At 42.5% G+C, this 24,005-nt stretch overlaps 1 long non-coding RNA gene across 1 annotated transcript; it reads left to right on the top strand.

Moving 5' to 3' along the window:
- The first annotated feature begins 4,859 nt into the window (after positions 1-4,859).
- On the top strand, positions 4,860-8,376 carry LOC109265276 (uncharacterized). The gene is made up of 3 exons (XR_002079091.2): positions 4,860-4,966; positions 6,460-6,657; positions 7,693-8,376. It is a non-coding gene; the product is annotated as an uncharacterized LOC109265276 (long non-coding RNA).
- Positions 8,377-24,005: the final 15,629 nt, after the last annotated feature.

Genomic DNA, 24,005 nt, shown 5'->3' with positions numbered 1-24,005 from the left:
GGCTTAAGGGTCTCCTTGCCCGGCTGGGCCCCTCCTCTCCTCACACAGAGGCCTGGGCACTGGGCTATGTTCCGGAAATTCCCTGCACAAAGCCCCATTCAGTGGGAGGAGGGCCAATGCGTGTGCTTTTGGGGGGGGGGGTGTGGAGACGGGGAGTGGGGAGCGGGCGGGGGAGGGAGTACGGGAGAAGGAGCTTTACTGCCAAAAAAAAAAAAAAAACCCTCTCAAGTCTCTTTCTTCTCGCAAAGACTAAAAGAGGCACAGAAAGTGCTAAGTTTGTAAAAGAGGCTGAAAAGGTTCAGAAAAGTAGCATAAAAGGGGCTGGGGAACGCCCCGTGAATTTTGAACAGAGAGCAGAAAAGGGACCCTAAAAAGCAATTAGTGATGCCGCTTGTAAATGAAGAGGCAGCTCGCTTGGGGTGGGGAGCTGTGGGCTGGAGGTAGGTGCGTGGGGCAGAGGGTGGGGGGAGAATGGGAGCAGGTGAGGGGTAGGGGTGAGGTGGGGAGTGATTGAGGGGCAGAGGAGGCAAGTGAGGAGCGGAGGGATGGAACCCAGAGCCACAGCCGACTCCCTGCTGTAACAGCCGCCTCCAGGCCGCTCTGGAGCCTTATGTAGGCTGTGCAGCTGCCCCCTCTGCTCAGATTTTGTGCCCTGGGTCAGGCAATCCCAAAAAGGCAGTGGAGCCTGAGGCAGTGACCGGCACCCAGGGTCTGTGTCTCCGGCCCCTTGGTCCCTGATCACCGTGAAGGAAGCCCCAACTTTCTGAGTGAGGGGAGACTGCACTCCTGCTCTCTCCTCGCAGCTGAAGAAACGGCAGGAGGCTGAGGGGCTGCGTGTCTGCCTGAGTTCCTGGGGAGGCTCAGATGACAGCCCGGGAGGAAGGCAAAGGAGCCAGCAAATTAGCGCTCTACAAATCCCACGTGCCTGCACTGCATAACGTCTATGCTCAAACACCCTACTCAACGGCTCTAAAGAGAATAATTTTATATTTCCAGCAGAATGTGCACAGTGACAATTATCTGTATTCCTACTGTGTCGCAGCATCAACTGATAATCAAGAGAATTATGTTCTAGTTGAAAGCAGATTTAAATAAACAGACACTAAATGGGAGCCAATAATAGATGTACCAAAATAGTCCAGGGGAGGAAGCGGCGGTTTAAATACAGAGTCCTTTAGTAGAGAAGGTAGGAGGCTTCCAGACCCCAGGGTTTACAGCTCCCTGTCTGTAGCTCAGCTAGGCTGATTCTTTCTAGCTATTCCTTCCTCCCTCCCTCCCTCCCTCCCTCCCTCCCTCCCTTCTTCCTTCCTTCCTTCCTTCCTTCCTTCCTTCCTTCCTTCCTTCTTTCCCCTCCCTCCCCTTCCTTCCCTCCTTCCATCCCTCCCTTCTTCTCTCCCTTTTTCTCTCTTCTTCTTTCCTTGAACCAACATTCATCATTCATTATCAACTAGATGCACTTGGGCACCATTGTCAAAGTGAGTAAACTCTGGTCTTTTTCAATTTTTGTGTCCCAAAGCTCAAGATTCAAATTGGGTCTGTTGGGCTCCTGTATGGGACAGGGGAGGAGGGTGTTAGCTCTCCAAAGGAAAGCCAAGCTGCTGTTTCTATAAGAAAGGAGAATGGGATGCTGAAGAAGCAAAGTAATGGAAGCACACACTATACATTTTTCAATTGTTGCATGTGTATTGGAGGTTACTCTGTAGGTCAAGCACTGTCCTAGGTCCTGGGAATTCAAAGATCAAAGTGCCAGTCTCTGTCCTCAAAAAAAAACTTCCAACCTTGCAAGGGAGAGATTCCCAGACCTAGGGGCAGGCAGGTGGGCATGTGTACAATATACAATGGGAGGACCAGAGAAGGGCTCTGCGGGAGTAAGGCAAAGGAGACTTCAAGAAGAGATGCCTGTGACTTGAAGGATGGGTACCAGAGAAAATTTTCCTGGACAGAGACCTAGAGGGGGATATGTACAAAGGCATGGCAGCAAGAGAAGGCTTGGTGTGTTCCAGCCCCTGCAAGTCCTTCAACAAGAATGGCTTCAGGGTATGGAAGTCAGAGAAAGGAGCTGGGAGAGAGGTGTTAGAGAAGTAATTGGGGGGCAACAACATAAAGGGCTTTGTTGATGTGGCTACTCTTGAAGATGGTGTGATGAGAAGGAACCTTATTTCTCCTGGCTTCTTATTTCCATGTGTAGGGAGACCTCTATTAGCATTACTCCCCAGGGCTCTCTGCCTCCTCACTCACTCCTGTTCAGGAGCAGGGAGTTCAGCTCCATTTCTTTGATCCTATACAGGGCAGTCCTTCTGATCTGTTCTTGGCCACACTGCAAAAGGAGTCTGTCCTTACAGGGTGAGAACATCCGTGGATGTCCCCCTGTTAGGTGATCTAATTTAGGGGTATAGTATTACGAAGCTATCATTTCCCCCAGACCTGAGTCTGGTTCTTCGGCTGTATTTTCATTAATAAAGCTGACATTTGTATCTCTGTTTTTGGTTCCTTTCAGCTGAGTAAATAACATGGATACGAATTTTTAGTCCCTCTAAATGTCAAGGCCAACTGAAGAGGTTAGGATCTATCCCGGAGGAAAGGGATTATTGGAAGAGTGTGAATGGAAAGCAGTGGCAGTGGTGGATTTGAGTGGAGAAAGAGAAGGGATGTGGAGGAAGAGGTATTCTGTAGGTAGTATTAATAGCAGTTGGGGGCTGATTGGATGGAAGGGTAAGGAAGAATTGGGGTTTCTAGTAAGTCAACTGAAGTCTCATATCCTGGGTTAAGGAATGGGTTTGAAGTACAATGGGTGGGGGAAGAATGATAATGAGCTCATTTTGGGACATGCTGACCTTGAGGCACAGAAGAGTCTATTAGGCAGTGTGGCACACAGGTCCAGAGCTCTAAGGACAATAAGCTTTCTGGTTTATAAATACACCTAAAAATCACTGCTGACTCCCAGGAATAAAAGAAATTGCCAAGAGATAGGGCAGAGATGAGGCAAAGAAAAGTGTATGGATGCAAACCAACCTTTAAGTCAAATTCAACAAAAATATATTGAGTCCTTACTGGGAACTAGAGAGACCATTATACTTTCTTTTATTGGCATTTGATATTACTCGAGTACCTAAGTCATCATATAATGTATTTTCCACAACGCCCAAAAAAGATTCTTTTTTGTTTGTTTGCTTACTAAAAACTCAAGCTTTGTGCTAAGTATCCATTACTGCATCCATCCATCTTTATATCTTACGCATATGTAACGTACAGAAAAGTTAACATTTGTTGAACATTATGATGCATCAGATATTTTGCTAAAACTCTTCGTACACATTTGTACAAGGCAGGTACTGTTAACTTTGTTTCACAAATGAGGAAAATGAGGCTCAGAGAGGTCTAGCAATCCAAGCTTTGAAAGCTGGCCTGTCCAGTTGCAAAACCCATGCTTGGAGCCACAGGCTACATGGCCTATCTTCATCAAAGAAGATTCAACAGAAGTTGAGGTCTTTAGGAGCTTACCATCTGGCTCCGGAGATAAAACACACCCTTACAATCATGGAAAAGAACCACAAAGTGCAAAGTAACCAAGAGCATAGTATATCGGTAAATTAGCAGGAAGACTGCTTGAGGAAGGCTAATCGCAGACATGAAGGCAGACAGCGTTAAGTACAGATCCCGCTACTTATTTAGTGTTAGGTGCTCTGAATCTCAGCTTTCCTCAGTGATAATTTGAGTGGGTAATACCTTCTTCACAGACACACTTCTGCCCTCCACCCTGTGGGAAGCCATATTATAGAAAGATTAGTGACCTAGATGGACAGTTACATTGCAGAAATAATTCTTTTCCCTCTAACCTTAACAATAACAAAACCAAACAATACCAAACCCAAAATACAACAAACCAAACCCTAAAATGTGTTGCAAATAGGAAGAACATCAAGAATATATAACTACGTTTATTTGTTGGACTATTCATGATAGAAAGAAATAACATAATTGCGAAAGGGCTCTTGTTTATAAATATTAGAAAGAAAAAATCTAACAAAGATTATGTGGCAATATTTAAGCTCTGATGAGAGTTGGACGTTTTTCTTTGCAAGAAAAACATAATTAAGACCAAGAAGATTAGGCATTCTAGTTCCTGTTTAGTGATTTTTTTTCCTGTTTGTATTTATTATTATATTGTAGTTGTACATTATTGTAATTTAAAACTCTCTGCCAGAATAAGAAAAGCAATTTGCTCCATTAATTTATCTGATTAGGAGTAAAGTCAATGAAAATGGAATTAAATTTTCTGCCTGTATTCAGAAATCTTTAAGGATCATTTTGTATTTATGGGGAAAGGCCTCGTTATTACTTGTAATAAGAAAAAATAATAAAGAGTATCCATGTTTTTAATAACCATTTTCAGGACCACAGACAGCTCAGAATATTTTAGGTCCACCTTCTGCCCAATATGCTTCATTTCATGATCAAAAGTAAAATTATATATGCAGTCTGCTTGTACAATCTCTATTTTCAAAGCTATATTTTTACTCTAAAAGAACAACACATGTTTGGGGACAGTAGATCTTTAGTTAATCTTACTTTCATTCATTTTTGGTATTCCATTCTCAATTTTACTCACTTGATGTTACTCAGCAATGAATGATAAAATTAACCAAGATTAGATTTTTCTTATATCCTTCCTGCAAAATGTTCTTGACACTTTAAAGCAAAACTTTCTCTGAGGTTGAATGTGTGCTTAATGGGGAATGTAGGGAAGAGGGGAGTATCCAAAGAATGGATTAGGATTATGTTTTCTTTCAAGTTTCATGTAGACTAAAGAAGATAGGAAGTGTATAGAGGTTCCTTAACTCTCACCTCTGTACTAAAGTTTCTCCACAGGTGCAAAGGGGAGGACCTCCTGCCTGGAGAATTCAGGATGGGGTTAAGAAGCAAAGGAAAATGTGACTAGAGAAAGTAAAGAGGCAGTTGGATGCAGGTAGGAATAACTAGCTGTATCATTTAATCAGAACGATTTCACTTGCTAGTGAAAGAAACCCAAATCAAATCCAAAGAAAAGAGAAGGTGTTGGTCGTATATGACAAAGTAGAAGAGTATGCAGCATCAGGAATAGTTGTATCCAGGTGCTCAAATTATATGTTATCAGAACTCTTTTTATCCCCCTCTCCTCAACTGGCTTTTCTCTGCATCGGCTGCACTCTCAAAAAGGTTGTCCCCTCCTGTTAGCAAGGTGACCACTGCTAGCTCCAGGCCTGCATCTTATCAGTATAGCACCTCCTGATAAAGATTTTGGCAAAAATCCCTGCCTGTCTTCACATTGATTGTGCCAACTCCTGGAACTATGGATTGGATCAGATCCAGACTGAGAGGCATGAAGGAGAGGGTCCCCAGGAGAACCACAGGAGGAATGGATGACAGGCAGACAAAAACAATAGACACCTGGTACTCTTTTTCAAGGGCTGCTGTTAACAAACTACTGCAAACTGGGGGCTCAAACAAACAAAAATTTATTGTCTGAGTTCTGGAGACTCAAAGTCTGAAATTGAAAGTGTCAGTCAGGGTTGGTTTCTTCCCAGAAACCAAGGACTGTGAGAGAAGGACCTCTTTCAAGCCTTTCTCCTTGACTTGTAGATGGTCATCTTTGTGTTCACTTGGCATTGTCCCTATATATATGTTTGTCCAAATATCCTCTTCTTATGGAGAACCTGTAATGAGATAGGGCACACTCCGATGACTTCCTTTTAACTTGATTACCTCTGTAAAGACACTTTCCAAACACAGTTACACTCTTAGGTGTTGGGGGTTAGGACTCCAACCTATCTTTTTTGGGGGGGGACACAATTCAACCCATAACATGCCTCTACAATAGATACTTTATTTCCTGGTCTAAAAGCCTCTGATCCCTTGATTTAACCCTTTACTACAGGAAATGCCTTTTACCTAGAATGTCTGCTACTGCTTGGTAGCAGATAGGGTGCCTCCCCGACATTATACCCTCCAAGTCCAAAGAATGTAATGTGAATCATTTAAAGGAAACAGTTTTTCTTAAAATGTAGATATGTGTTTGGGGAAAGGGGTATGATATATAAATAAATGTGTACAGGGTAACTGTGCAATAATTTTGTTTTTCCACAATTGGTGTTTCTAGGAGACTCTCCATAAGAGTATTCCCTAGTCAAATACATTTGGAAAGTGCTCTACAATTATCCCTCTTTTAAAGACATACGATGCATGTTGGCATATCATGGTAGAGTGATTGCGTCAATGCCCCCACATATTCAGTTCTGCCTACATCCGTGTCCTTTACAATGGAACTTTGTAGGTCCTTCCATCAAAAGGTAGAGTACGTTCCCCTGCCCCTTGATCCATCCCTTGTTTGGCTCTGTGACTCACTTTGGATAACGTGATGTTAGCAGATTCGATGTGCTGTGCTTTTCTACTCCATGTTTGCTCCTTGCTTTTCTCTTCCAGGTAGGCTGTTGGAAAACGCAGTACGTGGAGCAGAACCAAGCTGATGTCATCATGACAGAGGCCATGCTAGAGAAGTCAACCACCGGCCGGTTCCCAGACACGTGAGCAAGCCCAGTCAAAATCTGTGGTACCATCTAGCCACCTGGTAGCCTTATCAGCAATAATAGATGGTGTTGTTTTAAACCATCAAGTTATGAGGTGAGTTACTTAACATTGTTGTGGTAATAGATAACCTACATGCGTATCAAAGGTTCCAAGAAGTCCATGGAAGTCCATGTTTCCAAGAAACATATTTTTACTTGGGATAAGCTAGGGCTTCCCAAATGTATTTTTCTGGCATAACAATTAACATCCTGCAGAACAATGTTGCACAACTCCAGATTGGGAAATTCTTCCATGGACTTATTTAGGGAAAACCTGAAAGTAGTAGAAAGGTTTTGTGTGAATCCTAGGTTATTGACAACCATCTCTGTTGTTAACAGTGAATTGGCTCCCAGCATCCATTTCAACCTTATGCTCTGGACTTCCTGATAATGTAGAGACTGGAAAGCTAAACACTATGTTTCTCAGACTCCCTTGAAACCTTTTTTTTGGATGCAAATTAAATTCCACCATTTAGATGTGTGAGATTTAGAATGTGAAAGTGAGGCAGGGCCCATGTTTTTGTTGGTGGCAAAAAAAAATCCTGTGTTTTTAAAAAATTTTCTCCTGAAGCAACATCCCAATGTCTAATTTAGCTTTTGGATGTTAAATTGTGGTGGCATCGTTGGGCTCTTGTTTTCCCCTGCATAACCACCACTGTGTGTTCTTGAATCAACAATTCCAGAGAAAGTGGCAAACGTTGCCACTTCTTTGGCACGCGGTTTTCTGGGAGTCAGTCCTGGAGGCCCAGCCTAAAGTTCTCTTCTTCAACTGATATACTAAGTGATTTATTAAGTAATCAGATCCCTAAATGAAATCTCTTTCTGCTTAAGATAACTAAGAGGGTTCTGTTCCTGTACTGATTGATGACTGATCCTATATTTAACTCATTGAAGCCTAAGTTCCCCCATCTGTAAAAATTAGAGCTAATAACAACCTCCTTATGGAATTATTGGGGTCCATGAGACAATGTTTAGCTTTGCACCTTGCATACAGTATAGCAAGTACTCAATGAAAGGGATTCTTATCCTGTAACATGACGTCTTTAACAAGTGCTCATCTGATTTTCCTGTTTGTTGCATGTTTTCGCAGGAGGAGGAGCCAGTAACAAATTTGTTGCAAACATTTGCAAAGTGAAAACGACCGTCATTTTCATTCTTTTCTCATCTGACAAGGGAAGACTGCAAGGAAAATGCATAGAAGAGAAAGCAAGTGTGAGAATGGGAAGGAAAGTAAGAGTAAGCAAGCGAGATGATTCCTGCTCTAGAAGCCTATTCCTGCCTTTTTGGGGTTCCTACACCATCTGTTATTACCCCTTTTTTGCTGAATTACAAACACCTACCTCTCTGTTGGTAGCCTCTCCATCAATATTTACACATACTTGATTCTTCTCAGTTAAGAAAAAAATGAAAATCCTCTGCCTACTCCCACCCCACTTTATCCAGCTTTTTCCTGCCCTTCTTAACCAGGGGTCTTGAGAGGGTTGACTACATTTGCTGCCTTCATTACTTTATTTCTCATTTCTCAGCCATTGGCAAGCCAGCTAGTATCTTATTAATTGCGTGGAAACTCTCATTCAAATCACCACTATCCAAATTGGTTGTAAACCAGCTCTTAGCTTATTTGATCCCTAAATAGGTTCTGACCAATTCCGATTTGGGGGTGGGGATTCCTCACACATACAACAAACAATGCTCTGACACCAGATGTCCTATAATTCAACTCAATTCTGACACTACTACTGGATATTGAATCAGATTCCACTTGGTCTTAAGAGACTGCTCCCCCTATTCACAAACTTGAGATGCTAGTTGCAAACCCAGGTTCTCACCTGTGCTGTATAGATTGGGGGTTTTGACAATACCCTCTTTTAACTTCAGACACCAGTTGCAAGTCTAGGTTGTTACCTGTTCTTCCGACCAACTGGCTGTAAATCAGAGGTTCCCAGGGCCCCCTCCTTGGGTTTGATTAATTTGCCAGAGCAGCTCCCAGAACTCCAGAGTTCTGTGAGAATTCACTAGATAACCAGTTTATTATAAAAGCTCAGAACAGGCCGATGGAAGAGACACATAGGACAAGGTATGGGGAAAGAGCAGGGCTTCCAGGCCCTCTCCGAATGCACTACTCTCCACAGATCTCCATGGGTTCACCCACCCAGAAGCTCTCCGAACCCTATCCTTTTAGGTTTTTATGGAGGCTTCATTACATAGGCATGACTGATTAAGTCACCCACCCTTGGTGACAACTCCATCTCCAGCCCTTCTCCCTTCTCCAGAGTCCAGAGGGTGGGATGGAAAGTTCCAACCTTCTCATCACAGGATTGGCAACCATCCTCCATTCTTGGGGGCTTTCCCCCACCCCCCCTCAAAGTCACCTAATTAACATGACAAAAGATGCGTTTATCACTGCAAACACTTAAGAAATTCCAAGGGTTTTGGGAGCTATGTGCCAGAAACATGGGCAAAAGGCAAATATGATAATAAATTATAATTTTTTATAATAAATTTTTATTTATTATAATATAATTTATAATAAATTACAATATCATAGTCCATCCCCTGGCCTTCAAACATTGATCCCTTATAGCAAAACATTCATAAAAGTCTAAGGCTACTGGCACATTACTGGAATCCCGTTCAGTCATTGCAAACTATCTAGTTCATCGCCATAGCACATGAATAGGTCGCCCGGCGTGCCCTTAGGTTAGATCGACAGGCTTCCATTTGATCTTGTCAGATTCTAAAAGCAAGAGTGGTCTTGGCAAAAAATGACTTCACCTTTTGAGAGATCTGGTGTAATTGAGCTAACAGACAATACCATCCTTTGCTTTGAGCCTCTTTCGAGGTGTTAATTTCCCTCATTACGTAACCCATTTATTCAGCTACTTCTCTCATTTCCTCTCCATTATACCCAACCTCTTCCACCTTTGAAAGGGACATGAGGTTTGGCCATTGTGCTGCTCTAGATCACAGACAGCAATAATAGTCTAGCAAGTGTCTCTGCCTCATCCACTTCTATTTAGGTAAGATCAAGATCGGGTTACATAGGTGCTGGACTACAAGCCTATCTTTACCACCAGGCAATTCAGCATTCGTTGTTAGCCTCCCTTTGGCCGATGAAGTGAAGGCACATCCCGCCCCCTCAGGTCCTTAGAAATTCTTACATGAAGCTTAAATCACAGTTACAGGTTCTTGCTTGGGAAACATCCTTGTTTACACCCCTTGTAGTTGCAGCGCGGGTCCCATGATCGCTTCATCAGGTAGGGAGAAAAATTGAAGTGACGTGGGCTGGAAAGACTACCAGCACCCTTCCCATGTCCTTTTCCCCAGATCCACCAGGAATACATGGAAATCTCGCCAGTGGGGACACTCATGTTAAGTGTGTGCATACACATACGAAGGCGTGTAAGCCAGTCCTTCATGCCTTTATCTCCCCCCGCCCCGCTTTAGACAACCAATCTTGCAATGACCCATTCCAGTTCTCTATCAGACTAGTACCCTGAGGAGATTATCTCTGTCCATTGCCTGATATTTTGGGCTGTAAAATGTACTCCTTGTTCTGAAAAACTGGCAGTGCAAAAGCCATTCAAACGGGAACAATATCTTCTCTTCTGGCTGTTTTGTTTTGTTTCGTACAGTATTCTGTAACATTCTGAGTATTTGCATCCATCACCAGGTAAGCAGAGCCCAGTCCAGAGTCAGTGTCTGTTCTTGTCAAGACCTTTCTGTGGTCCACCAGCTACCAGCAGTCTCACTTGCCAGCTGTGTTTAGGGCTTTCCCAGCAGGGAATCTGCCACATCTTTACTCTCTATCTGTTGGCAGACAGAACAGTTCTTACTGGCGTTTCAGACCAAGGGGGTGCAAGAGGAATGTCTAGACTCAGCCCATCCCTGCACTGCCATGGACCCCCAGTGTTCACTCACTTCATGGACCCAGGGGGCCACCTCAAGCACGCACACAAGGATATCTGCTTGCTTGCTCTGATCACCTTCCAAACCTGGAAAGGGTTCTTCTTGTGGGCACTGGCACGTTCCGTTTTAAAGCACTCTCAAATTTCCATCGGGTTGTGCCCCACCCAGGCATCCCTGTAACAGAACAGGCTTCCATTGCCCTCCTGCCAGGGAGGCAGGTTAGTGGCTACTGCCTACGAGTCAGGAAAAATCCAAACATGGAGGCTTTCACCGCTGTTCAGTTTCTCCACCAATGCTAGGAAAAACAGCATGCAATTCAGCCCGCTGAGCTGATTTTTTTTTAATTTTTGTTTACCTTCTTTGATTTAGAAGCGGTGGACTTCCAAACAGGACGTTTTCCACTCACCTTGGAACTGCTGTTTATAAGCCAAGCAGCTCTTGGTTGGTCAGTAGAGAGAGGTTTTTAGGGCACTACACAAATGATTGGAGAATCCAGCAGCAACCCATGCAATTTCGGGGACAGCCCTAGGGGACAAGAGGATCCCTGCTTATGAGTATCTCCTCCTTGCAATCCCCAGGCAGCATGATCCTAGAAAAATCACTTCCATTTTATATGGATCTTTTCTGGGCACTTCCATCTCCCCTGGGACATTTCTCAGTGCCATTTCCCCAACATTTCCACATGTTCACAACCCGAGAGCACCCCAAACCCCATCCTTTTGGGTTTTTATGAAAGACTTTATTACAGATGCATGACTAACTCGGTCATCGGTGTTTGATTGAACCTCTAGCCCTTCTCTCCTCCCGAGAAATCAGGGGTTGGGATTGAAAGTTCCAACCCTCTGATCATGGTTGGTTGGTTCCCCTGGCAAACAGCCCCCATTTTTAGGTGCTTTCCAAAATTAAATTCATCAATATAAACCCAGCTGTGGTGGGAAGGGGTTATGAATAACAAGACATCCATTTCATCTTTATGGCTCTGAAGCCATAAATAGAGCCATAAACTGAGGTCAAGAGACCAAATATTATAACAAAAGGTACTTCCATTATTCTTAATTGCTCAGAAAATCCCAAGGGATTTATTATATATATATATATATATATATATATAGAGAGAGAGAGAGAGAGAGAGAGAGAGAGAGAGGTAATGATATATACGTCTATATATAGATATAGATAGATATAGATAGATATATGTGTGTGTGTGTGTGTGTGTGTGTAATCTGCAGGCCCTAAGCTTCATCTGGCAGAGTTAAACACTCCCTCTCTTTAGACACACTTTTTCTTTACTTAACACAAAGGAGACTCCTAGTTGTTTACCAATAATCTGTTTCCTTTTCTTCCTGGCCATACATCTAGACTACATTTTCCAGTCTCTTTTGCAGTTAAGTGAGTCCTAAGTTTTAGTCAATGGAATGTGAGTTGAAGCAACATGTGCCATGTCTGAGCCAAAGTTTTTAAGAAGTATGTAGGTCCTTTATGCTCTTTCCCCACCCCCCATTCTGTTGACTGAATAAAGATGACAACAGAGCTTTAGGGGATAATGGATCTGTGAGATGAAAATAATCTAAAGAACCTGGGTCCCTGAATGACAACATGGAGGAAAGCCACCCAAAAGCTAGGAGGATTGACTCCCAGACTGGCATATAAATGAGGAATAAATCTCTATATATTTATTTTAGATGTATTTGTCACAGCCATGTATCTTGCTTTACTAATTAATACTTGAAGTGGTGTTATGTTGTAATTAAAACCTAAAATATATGGCAATGGCTTAGTATTTGGTTGTCAGATGTTGAGAAAACAGAGGTCCCAGAGACCAGAGATCTAATGCTAAAGAAAAACACTTGATAAAACTGCCGTCTGCAGCAATTGGAAGGCAGAAGAAATACTTTTGGAGTCTATATCTTTACATGAAGAATTTGGAAGAGCCAGATGATTCTGGGTATATTCCAAGGACTCCAAGAATTAAACGCCCTCAGGAAAGAATTGCAAAGACAAGAAAGAAAACAGAAAAAAGACCTAGAAATAGAAAGCCCCATAGAGGTGAAGAGTCATCTACTTCTTGACCCTAAATGGCAGGAAATAACAGAAAGATGTTAAATGACAAAGACCCTAGAGATTTCTGCAGTTAAAGGATTTGGGTTTGTAGCAGAATTCAGATTGCGTTGCCTTCCTAGCCTTGGTTATTGTTTGATTTGGCCTCCAGTTGGCCAATGTTGAGCTGACAGGAAGAGAGAGGTGGAAGGTGAGAAAGCAAATAAATAAAGCAGGCTTTAAGGACAAGTCTAGGAAAGAACTCTGGGTTTGGGTACTGACACTTAGAACTGGCTGAAGGCAAATAGATCCTAGAGCTTATCTCCAGGATCAAATAAAAGAACTTCTTCTGACACCAGAGCAAGGGTTTCCTCCCAGCTGCAGACTAGAGGTTGCTAGTTCACCATCCCTCTCTGTCTGGAATGAAGGCTTTTTGCCGCAAGTAGCCTGTCCCTCTTTCACCATTGTATACTGAGTGTTTTATATGTATGTGCATGTGGGGGAAGGCATACATGGGGTCAGATAACTTATTTTTAGTTTTATATCTGGACCTGATGAAGAAGACTGCATATCAGCCAGAAGTTTGGGTCTTTGAGCTGGATGTGGCATATAGATGAGGTTTGGGGTTGCCTGCCTTGGGGAGGGGCATGCGTGGGTTTTATATTTGGAAGAGCCTTGGGGGTTGTTGATAGACTTGTTACATTTACTTGCTTAGCATCCTTTTTATTTATTTATTTTTTTTTTTTGCAGAAAGAATTGTTTTCCACTCACGGGTTGTCTCATCACTTGGTCCCTCATTCCCCACTGCAAAGATGCACTCATGATTCAGGCTGGTGCATGAGAGTACATCATTACCCTGGAACCAATAACCAGTTCATGGTCAAGCACCTGCCCACACAGGCCCAATCAAGTCCTCATTTGGGGATTTTTATGGCTACTGGGAGACAGTTTCTCTTCTTTTGCAATCTGCGGTGTGAAAGAAAATGTAGTATGGAATTAAGGGGAGCCATGTTTACGGTCAAACAAGATGGGTCTACTGAGAATAAAGCCAAAACAGATGGCAGCCAGAGGTGATCCATGCACTGAGACAGAGTCCTAATGCTGTTATTTCAATCCCTGATAGTCATGTATGGAGTTAGGGTGCCTTTTGAACTTCCCCTTTTGCTTTGGCTACTTCAGATGGAGTTTTGTGACTTTCAACTGAAGAAGTCTTGAACTGTCTTAGTGTTGGTATTGGGACTATAATTCAGGTCTTCTGGCCCCAATTTAGTGCTTCTTCCCACACCTCATGCCAGTTTATAAAGTAGTGACTCGATATTAATAAAGGAGAAATGAAATATGGTAACAAATACATCAGCCAGGCATCAGACTAATATTTGCAGAGAAAGGAGAATAGTTCTCTCCTAGAGAGGTGGAATTGTATACTCCTGGGAAGTTGGTTGGAAGCCTAGCCATCAGGGTGGTGCTCTGATTTCTTGCTGACTACCAGGGACAGGTTTAATTAAAATCTTATGTTGATGTTTGGAGACTGGCATCACGTAGCCAAGAAGCCAATGGGTCTCCGCATTGGGAAGACCCTGTCCTGAGGTTGATACAGTAGCAAGAGTTTAGATTCTAGGGGGGCTTGGGTGGCTCGGTCGGTTGAGCGTCCGACTTCGGCTCAGGTCATGATCTCACGTCCGTGAGTTCAAGCCCCGCGTCGGGCTCTGTGCTGACAGCTCAGAGCCTGGAGCCTGTTTCAGATTCTGTGTCTCCCTCTCTCTCTGCCCCTCCCCTGTTCATGCTCTGCCTCTCTGTTTCAAAAAATAAATAAACGTTAAAAAAAAAATTAGATTCTATACCTAAGTTGACCAACTTCATGGTAAATCCTTCACTTACCAGCTGTTTGAATTTGGACAAATCCATTACCCTTTCTAGACAAAGTTTCTCATCCATAAAATAGTACATTCCTCATTAAATTGTAATAAAGATTAACAACATGTATTCCACGTAAAGCACTTAGCACAGTTTTTGGCACATAGTAAGAGCTCAATTTAATATTCACGATTATTATTAGTATCATTTTTGTTATTGGCTAGAACAAACAATTGGATATGCTATTTGGGGCTCCAAGAACCTCAGCACAGAGAAAGACAGAACCACTGAAGTTTAGGGCTGATGAGAGAGGCCTTGTGTGTCAGTTGGGGTCCCTTGAGAGGCAGATGCCAGATGGAATTTGAAGTGCAAGACATTTATTGGGGGGGGGGGAATCCGTAGGAAGGATTAAGGGGAGAGGGAACAGGAATAGGTGGGAGGACCTTCAGAGCACATCGCAGGTATGATGTCTGTGAAGGGAGAGAGGAGACGAGGAGGATTAGACAGGAAGAATCTGGAACTGCAATGCAGCCTTGAGGAGGTCTCCGTCCACAGCAAGGATTATCTGTGAGAAGACCCCTGCCTCTGGCAGGAACCTGGCTCCTTTGCCTCCACTGGGTTCCATCACTGGCTGGGAGAAGCCTGGGGAGAATTCAGCCCCAGGGAGCGAGCCCTCTTAGTGGATCTTGAAGGCTCAGCAGCTGGGGGCCCTCAGCTACCTCCACTTCTCACACCAGGTTCTCTCTTGAAGAAAGATCTGAGCACCTACTCCCTCAACTGTGACCACAGCATTTTCCTGTGAGGGCTTTTTCCTACTCAGGATCTCCAGGATACTTAGCCACCAAGGTAAACAGGCAGCAACAGGGGTAGAGTCAGACCTATTTTTCATCTTTCTGAACATTTCTCACCATCTCCCTAAGCTGAGCCAAGTGTCAGCTTTTGCCTGTTTTTTATTGTCTCCTCATTGATTTTCCTGCTTCTAACCTGAACTCGGTTCAATCCGTTCTCTGCACAGACCTACAGCTATTTTTTTGACGTGTCCACTGATGATAATCCTTTATTCAAAACCCTCTAAGAGTTTCTATTTTGCCCAGAAAAGACCTCATGTTGGCCTGAAGTCTGGCTCTTTTTGACCTCCTAGGACCTCCTCGGTTACTACTTTGCCCCTTGTCCGCTCAGCACCAGCCACATTAGCTTTTGTGCTATTCCTTGAATAAGCCAGGCAAGTGTGACCTCAGGATTGCTTCCCCCTCCCTCTGCTTGAAATGCAGACACCTGGAGGTTCACTCCCTCCCTTCTTCAAGTCTTTGCTCGAATGTCACCTTTCAGAAAGGCCTCCATGAGCCGCCCAACCTAAAGTGGGAACTTCTCTGTCCCCAGCAAATCCTTTTCAGCCTTATTTTTCTCTATAGCACTTACCATCATCAAATACACAATATCTTTTTACTTGCTTTGTATATTACCTGTCTCTCTTACTAGGATGTAAGCTCTATAGGGGCAGAGGTTTGGCTCTGTTTTGTCTACTGCTGTGATTTTTGTTGAATGAATGAATACATTCTGTGAATAGTCGCAGAAGGGCTGGAGGTAAAAAACTGGGTCAGTGAGTCTGGGTTTGCATCTAGCTCCAGCACTTAAATAGTTGTATGACTTTGGAAGAGTCACTTAGTCTTTGTGTGTCCCAGTAGCCACATCTGCAAAATGGGGATGTTAATATCTTGTTAATTATAAATGCTAATGAATGTAAGGCAATAGACAGCACAGGTGTGTTTTTATTGTTCTTTCTTTCTTTCTTTCTTTCTTTCTTTCTTTCTTTCTTTCTTTTCTTTCTAGAGAATCTTAAGTAGGCTCCATGCTCAGCACAGATCCCAATGCAGGGCTTGATCCCACAACTCTGGAACCATGACCTGAGCTGAAATCAAGAGTGAGACGCTCAGCCGACTGAGCCACCCAGGTATCTTTTGTTGGTGGCTCTCCTTTATTGTTGTATCTATGGCCTGATAAATAGTGGCATGTTGTGGTCCCCATGTTAAGATGTTGAAGTCATTTACAATTCCTCAAGTGACATGTTACACCTTGGGATAGTTATCATTAATCAAAGGCTGGGTCCTAATCCCAGCTCTGCACTCATTCATTCTGAAACCCTCAGCAAGGATCTGGGCCTGTTTCTTCATTCATAGAATGAGATGATGATATCCACCACACCTAGCTTGGAGGGCTGAGGATCGAATGAAATGCAGTTTGTGAAATCCCATTGGAAACTGGGGATGTCTACACAAATACAAACGATCCGTGGTGTTTTGGTGACATGGCCGCACACGTCCGAGTCTAGAGTACCCAGCTGGCGTGAAAGAAGAACCTAAGAAGAAGAATCTTGACTAACACAGTTTCTACACCCTCATCTCTCCCAACCTACCACCACTTCCAACTTGGCCATGAGGCAGACACTCCATGAATGTTCACGGGTTGTTTGAGAAGCATGGACTCTGTATACCCTTCTCATTAAATTTCTTTCTTCAGTCATCTTTTCTTCATCTGTTAGACCTGCCTTAATTTTGGGGGGAGGCATATATTCACAACTGGGGTACCTCTGATAGCTTGAAATGGCTATATTATGAAACAATAGTCAGGATCAAGGAAAATGTTGCTTGAACGAATACTATCTTGAGTTAGGTTTTCACATCAGTCTGGTTTTACACATAGCTATAATAATAATGTGCTCTTCGATTCCTTTATTCAAAATCCTTACAGTTTTATGGCTCTGAGTAACTTCTGCATGGTTTTACCTTTGTTTGAGAGAAGGCTATCCCTTTTGCCATTACAGTTTGCTGCCCCAAATGGACATAAGCAGGGCACTGTCGTGCATACATGAGAAAAGGTGACCTACATAGACGATGTTACAGTAGGGTATTAAAAGTACAATTGCAGCCATTTCTCCCAATTAAGGCTAACTCATCTGTGATTTCAGCCTCCCATTTGAAATAAAAGTCTGACGATAATTAGAGCACAGAGCTATTCACCACTGTACTTCAATCTGGAAATAATTGTCTTTGTTCAATTAGGAATCTGCATTTTCATGCCAGTCTTCACAGATTATTTTGAATGGAGAATGCACTCTGATTAAGAGCTATCCCTCTTGGAAGGAAAAAAAAAGCAGCAGCCTGAAGTCCTCATCCCCTTTTTGGATTTAGCATTTTATTTTACTCTAGCAGGCTGAGAAGGATGTCATATGAATGACTTTCTAGACTTCTTTATTTATTATGGCAAAAATCTCTTAGGACAGTCATAGATGGCTTTAACAATTTTTTAAGACCTCCTTGAGATGATTCCCTAGAGTTGGGTTGGGAAAGGTATGACTTTGAGGTCTTCAATTAATTTGTCATATTATAATAATCAGGTTTTATATGAAACAAAATCTGGCCACCATTTACTTTTGCCATTTATAGAAACACTTACTCTCTTTGGTGCTTTTTAAATACGGAATCATATATAACTCTTATAAAAAAACACTTTGAGAATTAACGATTGTTATCCCTATGAGGACAATAAAGGTCAGAGTTTATGTGATTTTCCCAAAGTCACCCAGTGACTCACTGGTGAAACTAAGAGTCAATGACAGGTCTGACTAGCTCAAAAGCCCAAGTTCTCCCTTGCCTCTAGGAACGTTTCTTTATTGTCTTAATACAGCCAAAGGAACATAATAAGAAACATGCATGTTGAAAACGATAAAATGTTGTGGGTAGACTACGAAAACCCATGAAAAATGTCAACTCACATGTTACTATAAACCATTTTACTCCAATAATTCTGAACATGCCCATATTTGGCATTTCTAGATGAAAATAAAAGGCCTCTAACTATGAAAACGTATTAGCACAATAACAACTTTCTTAAATAATATTAGTATTAGCACAATAACAACTTTCTTAAATAATATTAATGACTATCCGTATTATTACATGATCTAATCCTTTTTCCAAGATGGATTCCTTCAGAAACTAGACCGTGTCTTCTCCATGTTTGCATCGCTGCCCTCAAACAGAGTTATTAAGTGAGAAAATGAGTGAATCACTTTCTTAATAATGCCAAGAGGCAGTATGGTTTATAGTAACAAGTTGAGTTGACATTTTTCAGGGTTTTTTGTAGTCTACCCACAACATTTTATCATTTTCAGCATGAATGTTTCTTATTATGTTCCTCTGGCTGTATGTATTAAGTTAATAAGGAAAGATAAGGAAAGTTCCTAGAGGCAAGGGAGAACATGGGCTTTTGAGGCAGGAAGAATATACAGAATCCACATATCACACAGAAGTGTGTGTGTGTGTGTGTGTGTGTGTGTGTGTCTGAATATGCACACGCAGGTCAAAAAACCCATCAGTGCAAAAAGTAAAACTCTGGTCAAACCTTTCATTATCCCTTTTAGAAACATTATACAGGTGTTGTAAATCTCTTCCTTTCAAGCAAAGTAATTCCTTCTCTTTAATAATACTCCTGTAAACCTACACATGAGTGTTTTCCCCATTCTTCATTCTCCTTTGCCTTTGACCATGTTGTTTCATAACGACAAGAAGAAGAAAAGACTTACTTAAGCACCTGGATGGAAAGTGATAGCTAACCCAAGTTTTATGCTTGAAAACATAGAGTCAGTGTTTGAGAGAGTTTAGGTCAAATGGGACTTAGAAGCAAAGGGACTGATAACTTCTACATTTCATGCTGAAGTTGATTCTGGCTACTGAGAAGTGTTTGTTTGGGGCCGTGGGTTGGCGGGAGGCATGTAGAATGTTCTGTTTTTATCAGTCTGCTCTATAGGCTACGGCAGGTGTGGAGATTACTTTCCAATAATGGCTGGACGCAATATTTCCCACCTTCACAGGAACTTGCCATCTGGTTCTGAGGGCCAGAGATAATTCAGTCTCTACATTAGCTCTGTTCCAGGTCCTCCTGAGCAAAAACTGATAAATGAGTCAGATTACAGAGCAAAAACTGATAAATGAGTCAGATTATGTGTCAATAACACAGCAGCATTGGGCCCCTCTGAGTGAGTGTGTCACATGTTCTCAGAAAAGAAAGGAGACCTTGCAGTGAATTAACCTATCTCAAACCCAAGCATATTATTTAAGAGTAGGGGGAGCAAGCTTTATGAAGATTACACGGAAAAACAAAAAACAATTTGCATAGTATATAGATCTCTTCCATATAAACAAACTCTGGTCTCATAGGGTAAAATGCCAGATTCAATTTTGGCCTTGTATTCCCTAGAATGAATAATTTTACCCATGAAAATGTTCTTCCCAGTAAAAATGGTGGCTAAAGTTAAAAAGTTATTGAGCTATCTAGGTAATAAGATCTGTGGCTTAAGAAAAAATAGGTGTATCCATCAAGCAAAGGGAAGCTATAAAGCTGTGACATGAACTATTTAAACCAAAAGACATACCTTTGAGAAAAAGAAGAGGTTTTCTTCTTGCTCTAATGAACTGTGCCAGCTGCTGAAATTGATAAAATTGATCAGATAATACCTTAAATCTCCACGTGATTTTGTCAATGTGGCCATAATCATCTCGGGATGGATGGTCATTTTGTATAACTAACATCAGGGAAATGAAAATTATGATTTGATGAGAACCGGGTTGAAGAGTTTCTTCCCTTACACTGCTATCAGACTTCAGGATAATGTAAACATTATTACTGGGTGACACTAAGACTCTTAAACACAGTGAAGCTATAGGCTGTCATCTATGGTGGTTAATTTGACATGTCAACCTGGATGATGTTTTTGGATGGGATTAACATTTAAATTGGTGAATTTTGGGTAGGCAGATCACCCTCTATAATGTGGGTGGGCCTCATCCAGTCAGCTGAAGGTCCAAATAGAACCAAAATATCAGCTTTCTAGACCAAGAAGAAATTCTCTATCAGACTGCTTTCGATTTAGATCTCCTCTGCACCATCAGCTTTCCTGAGCCTCCTGGCTCACACTGAAGATTTGGGCTTGCCATCCTTCATGACTGAGTGAGACAATTTCTTATAATAAATCTCTTTCTCTCTATGTACATATCCTATTGGTTTTATGTCTGTGGGAAGACCTAACTAATACACCATAGAAAAGGCTAGATCAAAAGCCAAGATTGCAGAGAGTGATGACAGCAAGATGGCCGACTAAGATGTCCCCCTCTCACATTCCCTCTGAGCAATAGTAATGTGACATCCGTCCATAGACAACGTGCTTTTATGGGGGCGTTGGGATCCAGGTAGGAGATCATGAAACCCTGGTGTAGTCTAAGACTGAGGTAAGCCATTATGAGAACACAGGCCCGCACCCAGGTTGCCGACCGTGGCTGTGGTCCTAGCTACAGACCTAGGAACAACTCCATATCCTGGGGACTCAGCTATAGCCCCATTGGGCTTGCTGCTGTCACCAGCAACGTATGCCAAGGGACTCAGGAACCACAACTACCTGTGCATTGAGTAATAAGCATACAGAATTCCATCCAGGCTGAGGACCCTTAAGTGGCCTGTGAACTGGCTCCAGCTCCTTTCAGCTGTGGTCTCAGAGCCCCTGCAGGTAAACCCACCAAATTCAGACTGTAGGTTCTGAAAGGGCCCCATAATAGGGCTCCAGACTGCCTGGCCGTAGTCCGCAAACAAATAACCCCCGCCCCCACCAATGAGTCCTGGTTTTTTAAATTGCCATTCTTTTGTTGGAATATCTCAATGGATTTATCTTTAAACTGATCAACTATTTTTCATCTTCAATCTATCCAGTGACTTTTTATTACCTACATTACATTTCCCAGTCATGAAATTTCCATTTGAATTTTATGATTTCTATTTTTTTTTGTTGATATTTTCTGTCTTTAGTTGGTTATGAGTATCACAGATGATTTAAAATTGTTATCCAATAATTCCAAATTCTGGGTCATCTCAAAGTCAGTCTTCATGGACTGTCTCTTCCCTGTGAGTCACGTTTTCCTGTTTCTTTCAGTGTCAAATAATTTGGGGTTGTGTCCTGGAAATTGTAATTGATACATTGTCTGGACCCTTGATAGTGTTATATTCCTACGAGGAGTATCGATGTTTGTTTGATCTATCAAGCAGTTAATTTGGCTGAGCTCGGCTGCAAACTTTTGTCTCCCTACAGTGAGCAGTAGCTAAGATTTTAATTCAGTTCTCTCTTGCTTTGGATGAGCCTTTAGGAGTTTGCCACTAAATTCCCTACGTACAGTGTAGAGATCAGCCAGGGATGTAAGCAAAGTTTATGTGCAGAATTTATGGCTCTGTCTCTGTCGTGTTCATCCAGAGAATCTCTCTTCTTCCTGTAATTGCTCTGAAATCTGTCCTCTGCTGCCTCAGGCCAGTAACACCACGGACTGCTGTAAGAACAGGAACTCATCCAGTGCCACTCCCTTTTTCCAATTATCAATTCCCCTCCATCCAGAATCTGCCCATTTGAGGTAACTTTCCGGGGCCTTCAGGCAATTGTTTCTTATATTCTTTCCAGACTTTATACTGATATGTGTAGGACAGTCAGTCCTAAAGGAACTACCCAGCCACGGCCAAAAGGGCAGGCTAGTTGGAATGTTTGAGACTAACATTTGTACGTAATCCTGCCCACAAACATCCAGGAGAGTATTCCTTTAGTTTTGCAGGAACAAATACTAAGAAGGTTTAGTGTTCAAGGACTTACTTCAAATGAAGCCAACCGTAGGCATTGCATGCTAATGTCACACTTCAGGAAGGGGTCAGACATGTAATCAGGCAGAGCTGTTTTAGACTGGAAGTTCCTTAGGTCCCACCTACTGAATTTCCAGCTTAGAACATAGCCCATAGTGAACATGTAAACCACACAGTATGTCAGAAAATGATACGTGCTACACAATAAGTACAATCATCACAAGGGAATTGGGAGACCAAGCAAGGGACAGAGGGCATTGTAATTTCAATAGGATGGTCAGGATATCGCTCGCTGCAAAGATGGTGTCCAGATTCTTGAAGGAGACAAGGCAATTTGCCTTGCAGCCACCTGGGGAAAGTGTTTCAGGAAGAGGGATTAGCATCATGTGCCACATGCGTCAGTTCCTAATAACCCGGAAGAAGAGGTTCTATTATCTCTTTTTTAGAGATGTGGAAACCGAGGCTCAGGGAGGTTAAGTGATTTGTCCATGGTCATAAAGCTGGTAAGTGACAGAACCCAGTTCAATCTTTTTTTTTTTTAATTTTTAAAAATGTTTATTTATTTTTGAGAGAGGGAGAAACAGAGTGTGAGTAGGGGAAGGGCAGAGAGAGAGGGAGACACAGAATCCGAAGCAGGCTCCAGGCTCTAAGCTCTCAACACAGAGCCCAACGCGGGGCTCAAACTCACAAACTGTGAGATCATGACCCGAGCTGAAGTCAGGCGCTCAACTGATTGAGCCACCCAGGCACGGCCCCCCCCCCCCCGCCCCCAGTTCAATCTTTTGCATTCAATCCGCAGACCCCACTTTCTTAACCACTCTGCTGTATTACCCATTTACTGGGCTCCTCACTATTTTTCCAAACAAGGCTTTTAGTTATTGAAAAGCCTGGTCCCAGCCCTTCTGGGGCTTCCAGGGTAGCACAGATCACATAAATAGGCAAGCTGCCGTACAGGTATTCCCTGCTTTCCGAAAGTTTGCCTTATGCCAGTTTGCTTTTACGAAAGACCTACGATAGTACCTGTTTTCTCTATTCTTTCAGTTAGGTTGTGGAAAAAGAAGAAGAGGAAAAATAGCTTTCAGCATTTGTTTTAAATTTTATTCCCTGGTTGGCTTAGGTAAAAATATTTTTTTAAATTTTTTTTTAACGTTTATTTATTTTTGAGACAGAGAGAGACAGCATGAACGGGGGGGAAGGTCAGAGAGAGAGGGAGACACAGAATCTGAAGCAGGCTCCAGGCTCTGAGCTGTCACCACAGAGCCTGACCCGGGGCTCGAACTCACGGACTGCGAGATCATGACCTGAGCTGAAGTCGATGCTTAACCGACTGAGCCACCCAGGTGCCCCTTAGGTAAAAATATTTGGGAGCAAAGTCATATAGGACAAGCAATGGAAAAAGCATAGATTTGTGGAGACCCAAGGACTTGGATGTAACTCTGGTTCTGCCAATCGTTAGCCAAGGAAACTTCTGGGAATCACTAAACCTCGGTTTCCTCATTGGTGAAATGACAAGAGCAACCCTGGGGCTCCTGGGTGGCTCAGTGGGTTAAGTGTCCAATTCTTGGTTTTAGCTCAGGTCGTGATCACATGGGTCCATGGGATTAAGACCTGTGTCGGGCTCTGCACTGACGACGTGGAGGCTGCTTGGAATTCTCTCTCTCCCTCTCTTTCTGCCCCTGTCCTACTCGCATGGGCACTCTTTCTCTCAAAAGAAATGAATGAATTAAAAAAAAAAGAGCAATCCTTAAATATTAATAATAAATATCGATGATTTATTGAATCTTACTGCAGGCCAGAGATTGTTTTAAATATCCAAATAATGCCATGAAATCCTTACAAAGTAGCTATTATAATATTATGGGTATCAAAAAAGCATAAGGATGATTGAAAAGATGCAAATCCAGGATATTCCTGAAAACTCTAAGCCTTTTTTAG

This window comes from Panthera pardus, unplaced genomic scaffold, assembly GCF_024362965.1.
Source record: "Panthera pardus isolate Hobbes unplaced genomic scaffold, ASM2436296v1 HiC_scaffold_6, whole genome shotgun sequence".
NCBI classification, from domain to species: Eukaryota; Metazoa; Chordata; class Mammalia; order Carnivora; family Felidae; genus Panthera; species Panthera pardus.
The sequence above is the reverse complement of the archived record's forward strand: the minus strand, read 5'-3'. Positions and strand labels throughout refer to the sequence as shown.